The following is a 9,788-nucleotide window of genomic DNA, read 5'->3' on the forward strand; positions in this document are numbered from 1 at the left end:
TGTTAAGCCATGTAACTGATGTAAGCACTCTGTTTGCATGTCCAAACATGTTCCCGGTTTTAAACACCTCAACTCGACATTCCACAAGTTCACACGTCTCATGTTTCTCTACATTTCCTGTGTTTTGTTAAGGAGATCAGGTTTTCAGGTTTTCAGTGGATCAGAAGTTTAAATACACTGTCAGTGTTTGGTGTCGTTGCCTTTGAGCTGCTTGAACTTGAATGAAGTTCTTGTTGTAGTTTTCCACAAGTTTCTCGTGACTCTGTTGGACTCTTAGCTGGTTCCTTCTCACAGAACTGCTGTAACTCAGTCAGGCTCGTGGACACACACACACACACACACACACACACACACACACACACACACACACACACACACACACACACACACACTGTGGGATCCAGCTCAGGGTGTTGTGATGATCACTCAACTCAAGGGTTTGTGGAGGATCATTGTTCTGCTGGAAGAACCTGGTGTGACCGAGGTCTAACTTTCTGCCTGATTTCTTGACGTGTTGCTTCAGTATTTATAGATAAACCTCCTCCTTCATGAATCCATCTCTTTCCTGAAGTACAGCCATCCCTATGGGTGGTAAAAGAGAGCAACTGGACTTGCTTGAAGATTCTTGAAGATGTTTCACCTCTCATCCGAAAGGCTTCTTCAGTTGTGTCTGACTGGTAGGGAGTATCAGGTATTTATCCTCTCATGGATGAAAAGCTCATCTAAGGTGTCGTTGAGTCATCCTGTTGGTGTGGGTCACTGGGGGCTGAACGTGAATGGCCTCGAGAGTCGTTAGGGTGATCAGTGGATTGCCCGTTAAGGTGATCAATGGAATGCTGATTCTCTCTGTCCTCCTGTGAGCCACTGAAAACAGCTGGGTTTTGTTGTGCATTCAGTTGTCTGGGAAGTGTGCCAAGGACTGCATTGTAGGTGGCTGATAAATTATGTCTAAGACCCCCACCTCTGTTCAGTGATGGCTGTTCCAGGTTGACAAAAATGGCTTCTTTAACTCCTCGCTCATACCAACGATCCTCTCTGGCTAAAATGCGTACGTTGGAATCCTGAAATGAGTGTCCTTTGTTGTTAAGATGAAGGTAGACAGCAGAGTCCTGGCCTGAGGAACTGGCTCTCCTGTGTTGAGCCATACGCCTGTGAAGCGGTTGCTTGGTTTCCCCAATATACAAGTCCGTGCATTGCTCACTGCACTGAATTGCATACACCACGTTGTCCTGTTTGTGTCTGGGTATTCTGTCCTTAGGGTGGACCAATTTCTGCTTCAGGGTGTTACTGGGTCTGAAACGTACCGGAATGTTGTGTTTGTAGAAGATCCTCCTGAGTTTCTCAGATAGACCAGAAATGTAGGGAATGACAATGTTCTTGTGTTTGTTCCTGTTATCCTCCTTGTCTGTTATGTTCCTTTTCCTGCTCGTGAAGAAAGACCAGTTGGGATACCCACAGTTCTGAAGTGCTTTCCTGATGTGATTCTGCTCCTTCTCTTTTCCCTCTACCGTTGTAGGGATGCTCTGAGCCCTGTGTTGCAAGGTCCTAATGACCCCCAATTTGTGTTCCAGTGGGTGGTGAGAATCGAAGAGTAGGTACTGGTCCGTGTGTGTGGGTTTCCGGTAGACCTCGATGCTAAGGCTTCTGTCTTGTCTAATGTGTACATCACAATCCAAGAAGGCTAGATTATTCCCACTTACGTCCTCCCGAGTGAAATTGATGTTGATATCCACTGCATTGATGTGTTTAGAGAAGGCTTCCACTTCATGGGCTTTGATTTTAACCCAGGTGTCATCCATGTATCTGAACCAGTGGCTGGGAGCAACTCCTGAAAAAGTGGTCAAAGCTTTATGTTCCACTACCTCCATGTAAAGATTGGCCACAATAGGGGACACCAGTGAGCCCATGGCACATCCATGCTTCTGTCTGTAGAAACTTTCATTAAACTGGAAATGAGTGGTAGTCAGGCAGAGGTCAAGCAGGGTGCAAATCTGGTCCGTGGTGAGGTTCGTTCTATCCAGTAAGGTGTTGTCTTGAAGGAGTCGTTTTCTAACAGATTCGACTGCTTCTGTGGTGGGAATGCAGGTGAAAAGAGAAGTGACATCATAAGAAACCATAGTTTCATCTAAGTCTAGTTTGAGGTCTGCAACTTTAGTAGCAAAATCTTGGGAGTTTTTGACGTGATGTAGCGTATTCCCAACAAGAGGAGCCAGGATGGTGGCTAGGTGTTTGGCAATGTTATAGGTGACCGAGTTTATACTGCTGATGATAGGTCTGAGTGGAGCTCCTTCCTTGTGAATCTTGGGGAGTCCGTATATGAGAGGAACGGCTTCCCCGGGGTACAATCTGTAGTACAGAGATCGGTTGATGGCTTGGTCCTTTTCTAGTTGTTGCAGGCAGCTAACAACTTTCTTTTTGTAACAACTGGTGGGGTCCCGTCTTAAGGTTTCATAGGTGGTTGTGTCGCTGAGGAGACTGGTCATCTTTGAGTGGTAGTCCGCTGTGTTTAGCACCACTGTGCATCTCCCTTTGTCAGCAGGAAGGATGGTGATGTCCCGGTCTCTTTGAAGCAATGTAAGAGCCCTCCTTTCTTGGCTGGTGAGGTTGGAGGGGGGTGCTTTTGCACCGGACAGAGCAGCTGATACCTTCAGTCTAAGTTGTTTATCCCCACAACCTGAGATGCCGACAATCCAACATTATCCCCACTAGCCTACGCATGCATTCAACAGTCAAAGGACACAGAGCTGAAATAATCCTACAGAAAGCCCAGAAGCAGCTTCTCAACGAGAGAGTGAGACAAGTACATTTCACCATCGATGCTCTCCAGAACAAGACTGAACTGATGGTTGAAGAGTTGGCAGTACTTCTTCCCAGTGAAGTTTTGGAACGAGTCTCTGATTTCGCGGAGAAGGCACAGATTTCACAACATACCAAAGGCAAGGAACGACAGATACGCAAATTCCAAACATTGCTGTCTAAAACCACCTCCTCCAGGAAGACAGAAGTGCTGACTTGGAGGAAGAAATCTGACCAGGCTACACAACCGGACATAGAAGAGAAATGGGTTAAGAACTTATCTGACAGGGTACTCACCCAACCAGAGAAAGATGTTTTATCCAAGGGACTTAACTTTGCAGTTTCACCAGAGCGGATACCAGTGGTAGATCTCATCACAGCCACAGAGTCAGCCATCAGAAACAACAACCTGACCAACACAGAGGCAGAACAACTTAGACTGAAGGTATCAGCTGCTCTGTCTGGTGCAAAAGCACCCCCCTCCAACCTCACCAGCCAAGAAAGGAGGGCTCTTACATTGCTTCAAAGAGACCGGGACATCACCATCCTTCCTGCTGACAAAGGGAGATGCACAGTGGTGCTAAACACAGCGGACTACCACTCAAAGATGACCAGTCTCCTCAGCGACACAACCACCTATGAAACCTTAAGACGGGACCCCACCAGTTGTTACAAAAAGAAAGTTGTTAGCTGCCTGCAACAACTAGAAAAGGACCAAGCCATCAACCGATCTCTGTACTACAGATTGTACCCCGGGGAAGCCGTTCCTCTCATATACGGACTCCCCAAGATTCACAAGGAAGGAGCTCCACTCAGACCTATCATCAGCAGTATAAACTCGGTCACCTATAACATTGCCAAACACCTAGCCACCATCCTGGCTCCTCTTGTTGGGAATACGCTACATCACGTCAAAAACTCCCAAGATTTTGCTACTAAAGTTGCAGACCTCAAACTAGACTTAGATGAAACTATGGTTTCTTATGATGTCACTTCTCTTTTCACCTGCATTCCCACCACAGAAGCAGTTGAATCTGTTAGAAAACGACTCCTTCAAGACAACACCTTACTGGATAGAACGAACCTCACCACGGACCAGATTTGCACCCTGCTTGACCTCTGCCTGACTACCACTCATTTCCAGTTTAATGAAAGTTTCTACAGACAGAAGCATGGATGTGCCATGGGCTCACCGGTGTCCCCTATTGTGGCCAATCTTTACATGGAGGTAGTGGAACATAAAGCTTTGACCACTTTTTCAGGAGTTGCTCCCAGCCACTGGTTCAGATACGTGGATGACACCTGGGTTAAAATCAAAGCCCATGAAGTGGAAGCCTTCTCTAAACACATCAATGCAGTGGATATCAACATCAATTTCACTCGGGAGGATGTAAGTGGGAATAATCTAGCCTTCTTGGATTGTGATGTACACATTAGACAAGACAGAAGCCTTAGCATCGAGGTCTACCGGAAACCCACACACATGGACCAGTACCTACTCTTCGATTCTCACCACCCACTGGAACACAAATTGGGGGTCATTAGGACCTTGCAACACAGGGCTCAGAACATCCCTACAATGGTAGAGGGAAAAGAGAAGGAGCAGAATCACATCAGGAAAGCACTTCAGAACTGTGGGTATCCCAACTGGTCTTTCTTCAAGAGCAGGAAAAGGAACATAATGGACAAGGAGGATAACAGGAACAAACGCAAGAACATTGTCATTCCCTACATTTCTGGTCTATCTGAGAAACTCAGGAGGATCTTCTACAAACACAACATTCCGGTACGTTTCAGACCCAGTAACACCCTGAAGCAGAAATTGGTCCACCCTAAGGACAGAATACCCAGACACAAACAGGACAACATGGTGTATGCAATTCAGTGCAGTGAGCAATGCACGGACTCGTATATTGGGGAAACCAAGCAACCGCTTCACAGGCGTATGGCTCAACACAGGAGAGCAAGTTCCTCAGGCCAGGACTCTGCTGTCTACCTTCATCTTAACAACAAAGGACACTCATTTCAGGATTCCAACGTACGCATTTTAGCCAGAGAGGATCGTTGGTATGAGCGAGGAGTTAAAGAAGCCATTTTTGTCAACCTGGAACGGCCATCACTGAACAGAGGTGGGGGTCTAAGACATAATTTATCAGCCACCTACAATGCAGTCCTTGGCACACTTCCCAGACAACTGAATGCACAACAAAACCCAGCTGTTTTCAGTGGCTCACAGGAGGACAGAGAGAATCAGCATTCCATTGATCACTTTAACAGGCAATCCATTGATCACCCTAACGACTCTCGAGGCCATTCACGTTCAGCCCCCAGTGACCCACACCAACAGGATGACTCAACGACACCTTAGATGAGCTTTTTATCCATGAGAGGATAAATACCTGATACTCCCTACCAGTCAGACAGAACTGAAGAAGCCTTTCGGATGAGAGGTGAAACATCTTCAAGAATCTTCAAGCAAGTCCAGTTGCTCTCTTTTACCACCCATAGTTACTATGACCTGGATGACTGAGAATATTCACAGATACAGCCATCCCTTTTCCTGTAAAACCTCCCCACAACATGATGCTGCCACCACCATGCTTCACAGCTGGGACAATGTTCTTCAGATTAAAACCTTCACCCGTTTGTCCTCCATACAGAGCGCTGATCTTTTATTTCCTCTGATCAGAGAACTCTCCTCCAACAGGCTGCTGATCACCTCCATACTTCAGCCAGGCTTTTTTATGATGGTCTAGGAGGAGCGACTTCTTCCTTTTATTTATAATTATGTTTTCTCATGAAATAATGAAGAGTGGGTGGCATGGTAGTGTAGTGGTTAGCGCTGTCGCCTCACAGCAAGAAGGTCCAGGTTTGAGCCCCGTGGCCAGCGAGGGCCTTTCTGTGCGGAGTTTGCATGTTCTCCCCGTGTCCGCGTGGGTTTCCTCCGGGTGCTCCGGTTTCCCCCACAGTCCAAAGACATGCAGGTTAGGTTAACTGGTGACTCTAAATTGAGCGTAGGTGTGAATGTGAGTGTGAATGGTTGTCTGTGTCTGTGTGTCAGCCCTGTGATGACCTGGCGACTTGTCCAGGGTGTACCCCGCCTTTCGCCCGTAGTCAGCTGGGATAGGATCCAGCTTGCCTGCGAACCTGTAGAAGGATAAAGCGGCTACAGATAATGAGATGAGATGAAATAATGAAGAGTTGACCTCAGCTTCTCAGATCTCTTTTTTTTGTATTTGTGTATGAAGCTTATTTATATGTTTAGATATTCCTTCAACAATGACATTTTTAAGCATATTCTTTAAACATAATTTTTGAAATTGTGAGAATATGTATTAAATATTTTATTTAATTTTGTTAAATACAGTAAGTCTGTTTATTTATTTATTTTAATAATTGACTATTGACTATACAACGGCATTTCCTGTTTCCTGTGTGTGGTGCTCGTTCACTTGTGTGTTTTTGCTCGGCTTCGGATTATATTTCTAAGTTAATTTGACTACTGATTCTTGACTAGTGATTTTGGATTTCGGCCAGTGGACAGTGCCTGGTTTACGATGCTGATTTGGAACTTGGACTTGCATGATAGTTGGCTAGTTTGCAAACTAACTAGCCGGTGGCTAGGCAAACAGCTGCAAACAGCTGACCCGGCGTTGGGCAGCGTTACCTAGCAGCAGCATGCGGCCGAAGAGGGCAATGACAGCAAAGGAGGGCGAGCAACTCAAGACGACCCTCGAGTTTTTGATTAAGGAGATTTCTGCTGTTAAACAGCAGCAGAAAGGCATCCTGGAGCTGGTGGAGGAGGTGAAGGCTCTCTGGATCCAGGACACTGAGAAAGACCAGTGTCTGGCGGAACTGGAGAACAGAGTGGCGGATCTGGAGCAGTACTCCAGGATCAAGGATGTGATTATCACTGGGCTCCACATCAAACCCCGGTCATTTGCCTGGGCAGTGACCACTGACAATGGGGTGGAGCCCGGTGAGCAGGATGACCGAGCGACAGAGCAACAGGTGGCTGCTTTCCTCCACTCAAAGGCAGGTGCGGTTTTAAGGGGTGGCAAAAGGTGGCAGTTGCCACTGTAAAAATATGTCTTGCCACCCCAGTTGCCCCCCTATTTTAAAAAGAATTATTTATTAAAACACACTTTTGAAATTCAATTATCTATCTACAGACATACTAAGCCCTCATCTCATCTCTACCTACCGTTATTTACGTTATTTCACACCCCACCCCATCCCCGGAATTTTGAAATGGTTTCACCCAGTGTGCTATTCAGTTTAGTGATATACTTAATTTGTTTCTTTTAGTTTTACGGAAATCGAGGATGAACACATCTGTATAAGTTTGAAGTCTTCAGTAAAGATCCACAATCTAAACCGTTCGCTATCTGTCTATTTTTTGATACATCGCTAGGGCAGAATAGTTCCATTCATTGCTTGGGAATATACTTTCAGAAAAGATGGTTTAGATGGTTGAATCCATTTTCTTTGATGGTACAATAGCTCAATACATATTTGACAAGATGACTTGATTGTGAGCCTTTCTTGAGCGTAAGTAAAAATGATTTCTACGATTTGCATAAACTGCTGCATCGACAACCTATGCCCCCCTCCTGGAACCTATGCCCCTCCTTTGCCACCCTAAGGAAAAATCTCTGGAGCCGCCACTGCTCAAAGGGCATTGAAGTGAATTTAAACACCGTGGAGGCATGCCATACTTTGCCCCGGAGAAATGACAGAAATACACCGGCCGTAATCATGAGATTCATAAACAGAAAATACAAGACTGTACTGCTGAAACTGGGAAGGAAATTGAAAGGGACAGACGTCTTCATAAATGAGCATCTTATAAAACGAAACTCTGACATCGCAAGAAAGGCACCAACTTGAAAAGACAGAAAGATTCAAAGCACATGGACCAATAATTGTAAAATATTCATTAAGCTTAACGGAACGCCAGAGCAAGCCAAGGTTGTGGTCATCAAGACCATGGAGGATCTGGACAGGAACCAATAATCACCATAAACCGGACTGTATGGCATGATGACTCATTTCACAGCACACAACCATGACATCGTCAGAAATAACTCATTCACCTGCATCTGGAGTTAATGATGGCACATCTCAAAGGATTCCTGATCATAACAATATGGAGCTAAAAACCTTTCAATATTTCGATTATAATTTACTGGATATAGAAAATGATATAGATCCGGACAACAACTTCTTTTTCAATATTAATGACAACTGCTATTATTATACAAACAAACAGTACAATCAGACCGTTAGAACTGACAACAAATTATCCATAATTCATTTCAACAGCAGAAGCATGTATGTAAACTTTAATAACATTAAGGACTACTTAAGTCAGTTTACAAAACCGTTCAAAATTATTGCAATATCAGAAACTTGGATCAACGCTGATAAGGGGATGGATTTTGAGATGGATGGATATGAACTCAACTATATAAACAGGAAGAGTAAAGGCAGAGGAGGTGTGGCTGTATATGTGGACAAAAATTTAGATTATAGGATATTGGAAAATATTTCAACTGCAATTGACAATCTGTTAGAATGTATAACTATTGAAATCTGTACAGAAAAAAAACAAAAATGTAATAATCAGCTGTATATATAGAACACCAGGTTCTAGTATGGACTTATTCAAGGACTGGATCGAGGCATCTTTTTCGAGGATGAATCAGAAAGTTATTTACATCAGTGGTGATTTTAATATTGACCTTTTAAATCCTAAGAAGCATAAAATGACTGAATTCATTAATACAATGTATAGTATGAGCCTTTATCCAAAAATCACCAAACCCAGCAGAATCACATCATACAGTTCCACATTAATCGACAACATATTCACTAATGACATTGAAAACAATACTATGAGCGGATTATTTATCATTGACATCAGTGACCACCTACCAGTTTTTACAGTTTATGACGGCAATTTTAAAGGAAATCATCCAGATACAAGACCAACATATAGACGATTGAGGACAGAGGAAAACATGAATGTATTTAAGAATGACTTGCTAGTGCAAAACTGGGACGCTATATACAAGAATAATGATATTGACAATGCATATGAAACATTTCTGAGGATATTTGCATCACTATATAACAAAAATTGTCCAATTAAACAATATAGCAGGAAACATAAATACACGGATCGACCATGGATCACCAAGGGATTACAAAATGCCTGTAAAAAGAAAAATACGCTGTATAGAGAATTCATAAAACAGAAAACTAGATGCAGAGAATAAATATAAAAAAATATATAAATAAGTTAACTAATATTATTAGAGCTAGCAGAAAGGAATACTATCATGAAATATTAAATAAAAATAAAAACAATATTAAAGGAATATGGGATTTATTAAATAATAGAATCAAAAATGGCTCTAGACAATGTTACCCTCAGTACTTTGTAGATAACAACATTAAGAAAGACAATATAGATTATATAGTTAATAGTTTTAATCATTTTTTTGTAAGTGTTGGACCAAACTTGGCAGAAAAAATCCCTGATCCATCGTCATCGCAGGATTGGAATGATAACCTTATAGATAGAAATCAAAGCTCAGTGTTTCTCACAGCAGTGGAAGAAAAAGAAATAATTGATATTTTAAAAAACTGTAAACATCTACTGATTGTGATAACATTGATATGAAAATTGTGAAAAGGGTCATTGAGGGAATTTCAAAACCATTAACTTTCATCTGTAACTTATCATTCCAAACCAGCAAATTTCCAAACAAAATGAAAATAGCTAAAGTTGTGCCGCTGTATAAAACTGGGGATAGACACCACTACACAAACTACAGGCCTGTTTCTTTAGTACCACAATTCTCAAAAATTCTAGAAAAAATATTCAACAACAGATTAGACAAATTCCTGGATAAGCATAAATTACTCTCTGACAGTCGATACGGATTTAGATCAAACAGTTCAACAGCACTGGCATTAATGGAATC

The sequence above is a fragment of the Neoarius graeffei genome, chromosome 18 (assembly GCF_027579695.1).
Source record: "Neoarius graeffei isolate fNeoGra1 chromosome 18, fNeoGra1.pri, whole genome shotgun sequence".
In the NCBI taxonomy this organism is placed as follows: Eukaryota; Metazoa; Chordata; class Actinopteri; order Siluriformes; family Ariidae; genus Neoarius; species Neoarius graeffei.